Source organism: Orcinus orca, chromosome 2 (assembly GCF_937001465.1).
Source record: "Orcinus orca chromosome 2, mOrcOrc1.1, whole genome shotgun sequence".
Taxonomy (NCBI): Eukaryota; Metazoa; Chordata; class Mammalia; order Artiodactyla; family Delphinidae; genus Orcinus; species Orcinus orca.
In genome coordinates this window covers 152,501,338-152,511,835 of record NC_064560.1, presented here as the reverse complement: position 1 = coordinate 152,511,835, position 10,498 = coordinate 152,501,338, and positions in this window count along the sequence as shown.

Genomic DNA, 10,498 nt, shown 5'->3' with positions numbered 1-10,498 from the left:
AAGCCTGCGCACTGCAATGAAGGGTAGCCCCTGCTGTCTGCAACTAAGGAAAGCCCGCACGCAGCAACGAAGACCCAACGCAGCCAATAAATAAATAAATATATTTATTTTAAAAAATATGTTTTATTGCTAAAAAATGATAACCATCATCTGAGCCTTCAGTGAGTCATAATCTTTCTGCTGGTGAAGGGTCTGGCCTCCATGTAGATGGCTGCTGACTGATCAGGGTGGTGGTTACTGAAGACTGGGGTGGCTGTGCTTTTTCTTAAAATAAGACAGAGATGAAGTTTGCCACATCGACTGACTCTTCCTTTCACGAACGAGTTCTCTATAGCATGTAAAGCTGTTGATATAACCATTTTACCCACAGTAGAACTTTTTTCAAAATTGGAGTTAATCCTCTCAAACCCTGCCACTGCTTTATCAATTAAGTTCATGTACTATTCTAAATCCTTTGTTGTCATTTCAACAATCTTCACAGCATCTTCAAGAGAAGTAACTCCCTCTCACGGAACCACTTTCTTTGCTCATCCATAAGCAACTCCTTATCCATTCAAGTTTTATCATGAGATTGCAGCAATTCAGTCACACCTTCAGGCTCCACTTCTAATTCTAGTCCTCTTGCAATTTCCACCACATCTGCAGTCACTTCCTCCACTGAAGTCTTGAACCCCTCAAATTCATCCATGAGGGTTGATATTTTGACCTCTTCCTGTGAATCACATATGCACTTAATGGCATCTAGAATGATGAATCCTTTCCAGAAGATTTTCAATTTACTTTGTCCAGATCCATGAGAGAAATTACTATCCATGGTAGCTTTAGCCTTAAGAAATGTATTTCTTAAATAGTGAGACTTGAAAGTAGAAATGACTCCTTGATCCATGGGCTACAGAATGGATGTTACCAGGCATGAAAACAACATAAATCTTATTGTATAATTCCAACAGAGCTCCTAGGTGACCAGATGCATTGTCAATAAGCAGTGATATTTTGAAAGGAATTTTTTTCCTAATAGTCGTTCTCAGCAGTAGGCTTAAAATATTCAGTAAGCCACGTTGTAAACAGATGTGCTGTCATCCAGGCTTTGTTGTTGCACTTACAGAGCACAAGCAGAGTCAACTTAGCATAATTCTTAAGGGGCCTCAGGTTTTTGGAATGGCAAATGAGCACTGGCTTCAACTTAAAGTCCCCAGTTGCATTAGCCCCTAACAAGAATCAGCCTGTCCTTTGAAGCTTTGAAACCAGGCATGACTTTTCCTCTCTAGCTATGAAAATCCTAGATGGCATCTGCTAATATAAGCCTGTTTAGTCTACATTGAAGATCTGTTGTTTAGTGTAGCCATCTGTATTAATGGTCTTAGCTAGATCTTCTGGATAAACTCGCTGCAGCTTCTACATTAGCACTTGCTGCTTCTCCTTGAACTTTTATGTTATGGAGACGGCTTCTTTCCTTAAACCTTATGGACCAACCTCTGATAGCTTCAAACTTTCTTCTGCAGCTTCCTCACCTCTCTCAGCCTTCACAGAATGGAAGAGAGTTAGGGCCTTGCTCTGGATTAGGCTTTGGCTTAAGGGAATGTTGTGGCTGTTTTGATTTTCAATCCAGACCACTCAAACTTTCTCCATATCAGCAAATAAGGCTGTTTTGCTTTCTTAACATTCATGTAGCACTTTTAATTTCCTTTAAGAACTTTTCCTTTTCCTTCACAACTTGGCTAACTGACACAAGAGGCTTAGCTTTCAGCCTGTCTTGGCCTTCGACATGTCTTCCTCACTAAGCTTACTCATTTCTAGCTTTTGATTTGAAGTGAGAGACATGCAACTCTTTCTCTCACTGAAACACTTAGAAGCCATTGCAGGGTTATTAATTGGCCTAATTTCAATATTGCTGTTTCTAAGGAGATAGGGAGGCCCAAGGAGAAGGAGATGGGGGTGAACAGCTGGTCAATGGAGCAGTCAGAACACACACAATTTATCAATTAAGGTTGCAATCTTATCGGGGCACAGTTTGTGGCACCCCAAAACAATTACAATAGTAATATCAAAGATCACTGATCACCATAACAAATATAATAATGAAAAACTTTGAAACATTGCAAGAATTACCAAAATGTGACTCAGACACAAAGTGAGCAAATGTTGTTGCAAAAATGGTGCCGATTTACCTGCTCGACACAGGGCTGCCACAAATCTTCAATTTGTAAAAAATATAGTATTTGCAAAGAGCAATAAAACAAAGCACCGTAAAATGGGGTATGCCTGTATCCATATCGCCTCCAATTTCTAGGAAAAGTAGAAAGAGCAAATGGAATTCTGAAACTCAGTTTAGCAAAGCTCTCAGTCTCTCAAAGTTCTATGGTCTAAGATCTTCTCATTGGCTTTAATGACTCCTCTGGGCTTCATCAGCTCTTGGCTTATGATTAAGTAACACGCCTGTCCAGACATCTAGGAATATTTCATCGGATCCTAGACTCCACACACTACTAGCAAGTAGACATGACTAAATATTGCAAGGAGCTCATGCAATACACCCAGCCTTGTCATCAACAGGTATGAGCAGCCTTTCCTCAAAATCCTCCTAAACCTTGCACAACCTAAAACCAAAGATTTAGTCTTCAGGGACAGACAATTTACTCATGAACTGGTTAAAGCATGCAATCGAACTAACTGCTGGAATTGTACACATTTTCCTTTGGGAGGAGCACCCGGCTTTCCTTGGTTCTACTTCCTTATAATGATATCAGATGATTTTCTGGGTAACTGACAACTGTTTTATTAGGTGACTTTTTGGATGGCAAACACAAGTATAGCCAGAAATCTAACATCCCCTGTCATCATAGATCTAGATGATGATCATCTAGGTGAAAAACAAATACTCTTCTTTCCACCAAAACTAATACTTGGGACCTTCTGTGGGAGCTAGCTTTCACAGATACAGAGCTTGGGAGAGAACTAGGGAATAGATGGTGCATGTTTGGAAGCTGTCTCACTTTATCCAGTTTTAGAGGTAAAACACACTATTTCTTTCACTTTAGATCTGCCTAATTAATGGTCTTGACACTTCATCACCTGGAGCCAGACTACTCTTAAGTGGCCCCCAAATCATAAAAAACTATTTGACAACCCATAGGGGTATTTTGACCAAAAATAGATGACTGGGTGGCACCAATGACCAGATTTGTAACACAAAATTGAATATGTAACACAACTACATCTTTTTTTTTTTTTTTTGACTGCCCCTCGCAGCATGCAGGATCTTAGTTCCCTGACCAGGGATCGAACCTGTGCCCCCGGCAGTGGAAGCACGGACTCTTCACCACTGGACTGCCAGGGAAGTCCCCTATATCTTAAACACAAAAGCCCACCATCTACTACCTGCAAAATGGACAGGGGGTAGTTACCTTGAAAGAGGGATACCTGCCCTCAGGATAGTCTGACACGCTATGATTCAGAGAAACGCAGACAAAGGGGAGCTAGACAAAGCCACCAAGGCTATAAAGTTTCACCAAGGAACTCCTCATCCAAGAGGTTCAGGAAATTAAATGGAATAAGAGCCCATTAGATATAATATTGGTGTCTTGAGGGGGATCACGTGCTGTTTTAGGCAGGTAGGGGGAAATGGTGAGCCTATATCCTTCCAAACTTCTATGACATCTTTATTACTACTAAAGAGATCTGGTAAACTAACAAAGGAATTACAAAATTGGATAATTTGGCTAATAATCCCATATTTGGTACTGCAGGCTCATTACACTGGAAATGAAATCTGTTCATCCAGTTTAATTTGGGCACTCGTGGCTCATGCATTAGAACTCTATACACTTTGGTCATAACCCTTCCCTTGCTATTTGTTATACAGGGGCTCAGATGGGTGACTACAAGTTTTATAGCCACCATGCAACTGTCATCCCACCACATGATTAAAAAAATGATCCAGTAAAAGAACAGAAAAATCTAACACTTATGGATGTTGAAACAACCATCTAGGAAACCGGATACATGATAATGATGCTACAAAGAGCAGTGAAGCTCTGCAGTCAAGATCGTGAGAGCACATCCCCAGTTGTGAATCCTTCAGCTCAGGCCAAAGAATGGCAATAAGGGGGCCATACTGATAACTGAAGCCATCTGCACCCACACAGCTTACTATTAACAACTTTATTATTCGACTGTCTTCATTCACATGGCATTTATATTCTAGGAAACTTGCCCAGGAAGCTGAAGTTGCAAATAGCTTCATTGTTCAAGAACTTCTTCAATGTCATTTATCTGAATGCTAGACTATTCAATTGACCTTCAGCCAAGTTTATACTCCCTTCTCAGAATAATAGATGGCATTGAATGACTGTTTACTTTTCAAAATTTGCTTTAAAACCCTAGTCCTTAATATGTCCCATCATAAACAAGCCCTCAAATCAAACAATCATCTTAAACCAGATCCCAAAAGAACTCAATAACCTGCCTCTATCCAAGACACTACTAAGACTGTCAATGTAGTGACTGTCCTTACCATATATAGTAAGCAATAAACTCAGCTTTAGTTTATCAATAGGATGATTTTGGTGTATTTTCAGGAAGCTAGCATTCGACAAGAACAGAAAGCTTAAATTATAAGGTACCATACAAAAAGTTCCATACAAGATTAGGGTAGTACGGTATAGGAAAAGTTACTACACTAATATTCCCCCAAAAGTGTATTTTAAGGAATACTAATGCCTTGGGGTGTTTAGAGTGTGTTAGTTTTAAAAGGGCTTCTATATTCAGATAAATCTGGGAAATATCAGGTTGAACAAAGGTCTTGTTGGTACAGGGACTGATGTATTACGAGCATCCAGAAGGAACAACATACACAGGCTTTCCCAAACTCATTTCACCATGAAGATCTTCTTCATGAAACATTTTGTGAGACTAATGTTCTACAGAAGATAATCTGAGAAACATTTAACTCTATACTAAAGTCAGCAATCCTAGGTTCGAGTCTTAATTGCAGCACTTACTAGTTGTGTAATCTCAAGCGGGTCTCTTGGCCTCTCAGAGTTTCAATTTTCTTATCTGTAAAAATAATAATAATAATAATAATACCTACCCCAAAATCAAGGTTTCTATGAGAGCCAAATGAAATAAAGCTTGTGAAAGCCCTTGGTAAACTCTAAAGCAATACACACAAGTAAAGTGTTTTTAACAATACCTCTCGTTAGAGATAAAGTAAATCAATGGGGATCATGAGACAGAGTATAGAAACTATTGTAATAAAATTTGTATTGCACAAAGTCTGATAACTGGCACCATTGGAGCTTTCTTTGGTGGTCTGCCTCAAGGTCAGTGGTAAACACTGCAGAATGAATACATTCAGCAAACAGTAAGCTGTCATAGTGCAAAGACATGAATGTGATCCACATGAACTTAACTTGGGCACTTCTCTTCTTACTATAAGTTTTATAATGATGCTTCACGTAAAAAAAAAAAAAAAAAAAAAAAAAGGGCTACAGAACCTCAGTGTACCTAACTGGTCTTTCTGTTCCTTAGTACCAAGCATCAGATTCAATCTCATCTCCCTATATGAAGAGGCAGAAATGTTATTAATGCAACTAAATTTGAAAGATAATCATTCACCTTGCTGATTCTGTCTTTCCAACACAGACACAGAGAGAAATGAGACTACAGGCCTAAATGGTACAGTAATAGTCACCTGATAGATCTATAAGCCAACAGCCCTTTTTGATAAAAGATTTGGGTTCCATTTAACAACACGAACAGCGCATTTTAGTTTGCAGTGGTATAACATGGCATGGCTTCCACTAACCCCACTCAGAGAAAACTTCGTGAAGTAGAAAGAAATGAGTTAATGTAAGGACACCTGAATCCTCACTTTCTACTGCCTTTTATGAGCTGTCTAGTGAAGAAACTTCAGTTTACTCATCTCAGACTAGATGAGTTGTTCTCAGAGTTCAAAATTTTGTGTCCCAATAAAATTCTCCAAATTTAGGATACTCACAAGAGATTGTCAACTCTAAACTTTGGGTTTTTTTTAATTTAGCATTTTTAATTTTAAAAACATTAAGAAGTAGAAGAATATATCAGAATAAAAGATGGTCCTTTAATTTAATGAAAAAACATACCACATTGTCCTGTCCTTGTGTACTATAATTTCTCTATAAGCTCATATGCAAGAGGGAGAATAAGTAACATCGTTCTGTACAATTTGTGTATCCTTGGATTAAAGCTTGCGGCCATTGCACAATCTGAACTCATACATAAACACCGAACATAACAAAAGAATTTTTACATGCTGTATCTAATTGCAAGTTATCGAGTCGTTTGGCTTCTCCAGCAATGATGTGTCAAAGCATCCATTGACAAGGAGCTCAAAAACCATATCAAGGGCTTCCCTGGTGGCGCAGTGGTTGAGAGTCCGCCTGCCGATGCAGGGTACGCGGGTTCGTGCCCCGGTGCGGGAGGATACTACATGCCGCGGAGCGGCTAGGCCCGTGAGCCATGGCCGCTGAGCCTGCGCGTCCGGAGCCTGTGCTCCGCAATGCGAGAGGCCACAACAGTGAGAGGCCCGCGTACCGCAAAAAAAAAAAAGAAAAAAAATCATATCAAAAAAAGTAATCAGGGCTTCCGGGAAGATGGAGGAAGAGTGAGACGCGGAGATCATTTTCCTCCCCACAGATACACCAGAAATACGTCTACACGTGGAACGACTCCTACAGAACACCTACTGAACGCTGGCAGAAGACTTCAGACCTCCCAAAAGGCAAGAACCGCCCCCCCCCCCACGTACCTGGGTAGGGCAAAAGAAAAAAGAAAAAACAGAGACAAAAGAATAGGGACGGGACCTGCACCAGTGCGAGGGAGCTGTGGAGGTAAAATTTCCACACACTAGAAGCCCCTTCGCGGGCGGAGACTGCGGGTGGCGGAGGGGGAAAACTTCGGAGCCGCGGCGGAGACCACAGCAACAGGGGTGCGGAGGGCAAAGCGGAGAGATTCCCGCACAGAAGATCAGGGCCGACCGGCACTCACCAGCCCGAGAGGCTTGACTGCTCACCCGCCAGGGCGGGCGGGGCTGGGAGTTGAGGCTCGGGCTTCGGTCGGAGCGCCGGAGAGGACAGGGGTTGTCGGCCTGAACACAGCCTGCAGAGGGTTAGTGCGCCACGGCTAGCGAGGAGGGAGTCCGGGGAAAAGTCTGGACCTGCCGAAGAGGCAAGAGACTTTTTCTTACCTCTTTGTTTCCTGGTGCGCGAGGAGAGGGGATTAAGAGCGCTGCTTAAAGGCGCTCCAGAGATGGGCGCGAGCCGCGGCTAAAAGCGCGGACCCCAGAGACGGGCATGAGACGCTAATGCTGCTGCTGCCGCCACCAAGAAGCCTGTGTGCGAGCACAGGTCACTATCCACACCCCCTCTTCCGGGGAGCCTGTGCTGCCTGCCCCTGCCAGGGTCCCGGGATCCAGGGACAACTCCCCCGGGAGAACGCACGGCGCGCCTCAGGCTGGTGCAACGTCACGCTGGCCTCGGCCGCCGCAGGCCCGCCCCCGCACTCCAAGCCCCTCCCTCCCCCCGCCCCCCCCTCCCCCCGCCCCCCCCCTCCCCCCGCCCCCCCTCCCCCCGCCCCCCCCTCCCGCCTGAGTGAGCCAGAGCCCGCGAATCAGCGGCTCCTTTAACCCCATCCTGTCTGAGCGAGGCCAAATCCAAACCTGAGGCCCTGGGAGCTGTGAGAACAAAGAAGAGAAAAGGAAATCTCTCCCAGCAGCCTCAGAAGCAGCAGATTAAAGCTCCACAATCAACTTGATGTACCCTGCATCTGTGGAATACATGAATAGACAACGAATCATCCCAAATTAAGGAGGTGGACTTCGGGAGCAAGATTTATTTTTTCCCCTTTTCCTCTTTTTGTGAGTGTGTCTGTGTATGCTTCTGTGTGAGATTTTGTCTCTATAGCTTTGCTTCCACCATTTGTCCTAGGGTTCTATACGGCCGTTTTTTTTTTTGTTTCTTTTTTTCTCTCTTAATAATTATTTTTTTATTTTAATCACTTTATTATATTTTATCTTTCTTTTATCTTCTTTCTTTTTTTCCTTCCTTCCCTCCTTCCTTCCTTGCTCCCTCCCGCCCTCCCTCCTTTCTTTCTTTCTACTTCTACTAATTCTTTCTTTCTACTTTTTCTCCCTTTTATTCTGAGCCCTGTGGATGAAAGGCTCTTGGTGCTCCAGCCAGGAGTCAGTGCTGTGCCTCTGAGGTGGGAGAGCCAACTTCAGGACACTGGTCCACAAGAGACCTCCCAACTCCACATAATACCAAATGGCAAAAATCTCCCAGAGATCTCCATCTCAACACCAGCACCCAGCTTCACTCAATGACCAGCAAGCTACAGTGCTGGACATCCTATGCCAAACAACTAGCAAGATAGGAACACAACCCCACCCATTAGCAGAGAGGCTGCCTAAAATCATAATAAGTCCACAGGCACCCCAAAACACACCACCAGATGTGTACCTGCCCACCAGAAAGACAAGATCCAGCCTCATCCACCAGAACACAGGCACTAGTCCCCTCCACCAGGAAGCCTACACAACCCACTGAACCAACCATAGCCACTGGGGACAGACATCAAAAACAGCGGGAACTACGAACCTGCAGCCTGCAAACAGGAGACCCCAAACACAGTAAGATAAGCAAAATGAGAAGACAGAAAAACACACAGCAGATGAAGGAGCAAGATAAAAATGCACCAGACCTAACAAATGAAGAGGAAATAGGTAGTCTACCTGAAAAAGAATTCAGAATAATGATAGTAAAGATGATCCAAAATCTTGGAAATAGAATAGACAAAATGCAAGAAACATTTAACAAGGACATAGAAGAACTAAAGATGAAACAAGCAATGATGAACAACACAATAAATGAAATGAAAAATACTCTAGATGGGATCAATAGCAGAATAACTGAGGCAGAAGAACGGATAAGTGACCTGGAAGATAAAACAGTGGAAATAACTACTGCAGAGCAGAATAAAGAATAAAGAATGAAAAGAACTGAGGACAGTCTCAGAGACCTCTGGGACAACATTAAACGCACCAACATTCGAATTATAGGAGTTCAAGAAGAAGAAGAGAAAAAGAAAGGGACTGAGAAAGTTTTTGAAGAGATTATAGTTGAAAACTTCCCTAATATGGGAAAGGAGATAATTAATCAAGTCCAGGAAGCACAGAGAGTCCCATACAGGATAAATCCAAGGAGAAATATGCCAAGACACATATTAATCAAACTGTCAAAAATTAAATACAAAGAAAACATTAAAAGCAGCAAGGGAAAAACAACAAATAACACACAAGGGAATCCCCATAAAGTTAACAGCTGATCTTTCAGCAGAAACTCTGCAAGCCAGAAGGGAGTGGCAGGACATATTTAAAGTGATGAAGGAGAAAAACCTGCAACCAAGATTACTCTAACCAGCAAGGATCTCAATCAGATTTGATGGAGAAATTAAAGCCTTTACAGACAAGCAAAAGCTGAGAGAGTTCAGCACCACCAAACCAGCTTTACAACAACTGCTAAAGTAACTTCTCTAGGCAACAAACACAAGAGAAGGAAAAGACCTACAATAACGAACCCAAAATAATTAAGAAAATGGGAATAGGAACAGACATATCAATAACTACCTTAAATGTAAATGGACTAAATGCTCCCACCAAAAGACACAGATTGGCTGAATGGATACAAAAACAAGACCCATATATTTGCTGTCTACAAGAGACCCACTTCAGACCTAGAGACACATACAGACTGAAAGTAAGGGGATGGAAAAAGATATTTCATGCAAATGGAAACCAAAAGAATGCTGGAGTAGCAATTCTCATATCAGACAAAATAGACTTTTAAATAGACTATTAGAAGAGACAAAGAAGGACACTACATAATGATCAAGGGATCGATCCAAGAATATATAACAATTGTAAATATTTATGCACCCAACATAGGAGCACCTCAATACATAAGGCAAATACTAACAGCCATAAAAGGGGAAATCGACAGTAACACATTCATAGTAGGGGACTTTAACACCCCATTTCACCAACGGACAGATCATCCAAAATGAAAATAAATAAGGAAACACAAGCTTTAAATGATACATTTAAAAAGATGGACTTAATTGATATTTATAGGACATTCCATCCAAAAACAACAGAATACACATTTTTCTCAAGTGCTCATGGAACATTCTCCAGGATAGATCACATGTTGTGTCACAAATCAAGCCTCAGTAAATGTGAGAAAATAGAAATCGTATCAAGTATCTTTTCCGATCACAATGCTATGAGACTAGATATCAATTACAGGAAAAGATCTGTAAAAAATACAAACACATGGAGGCTAAACAATACAATACACTACTTAATAACGAAGTGATCACTGAAGAAATCAAAGAGGAAATTAAAAAATACCTAGAAACAAATGACAATGGAGACACGACGACCCAAAATCTATGGGATGCAGCA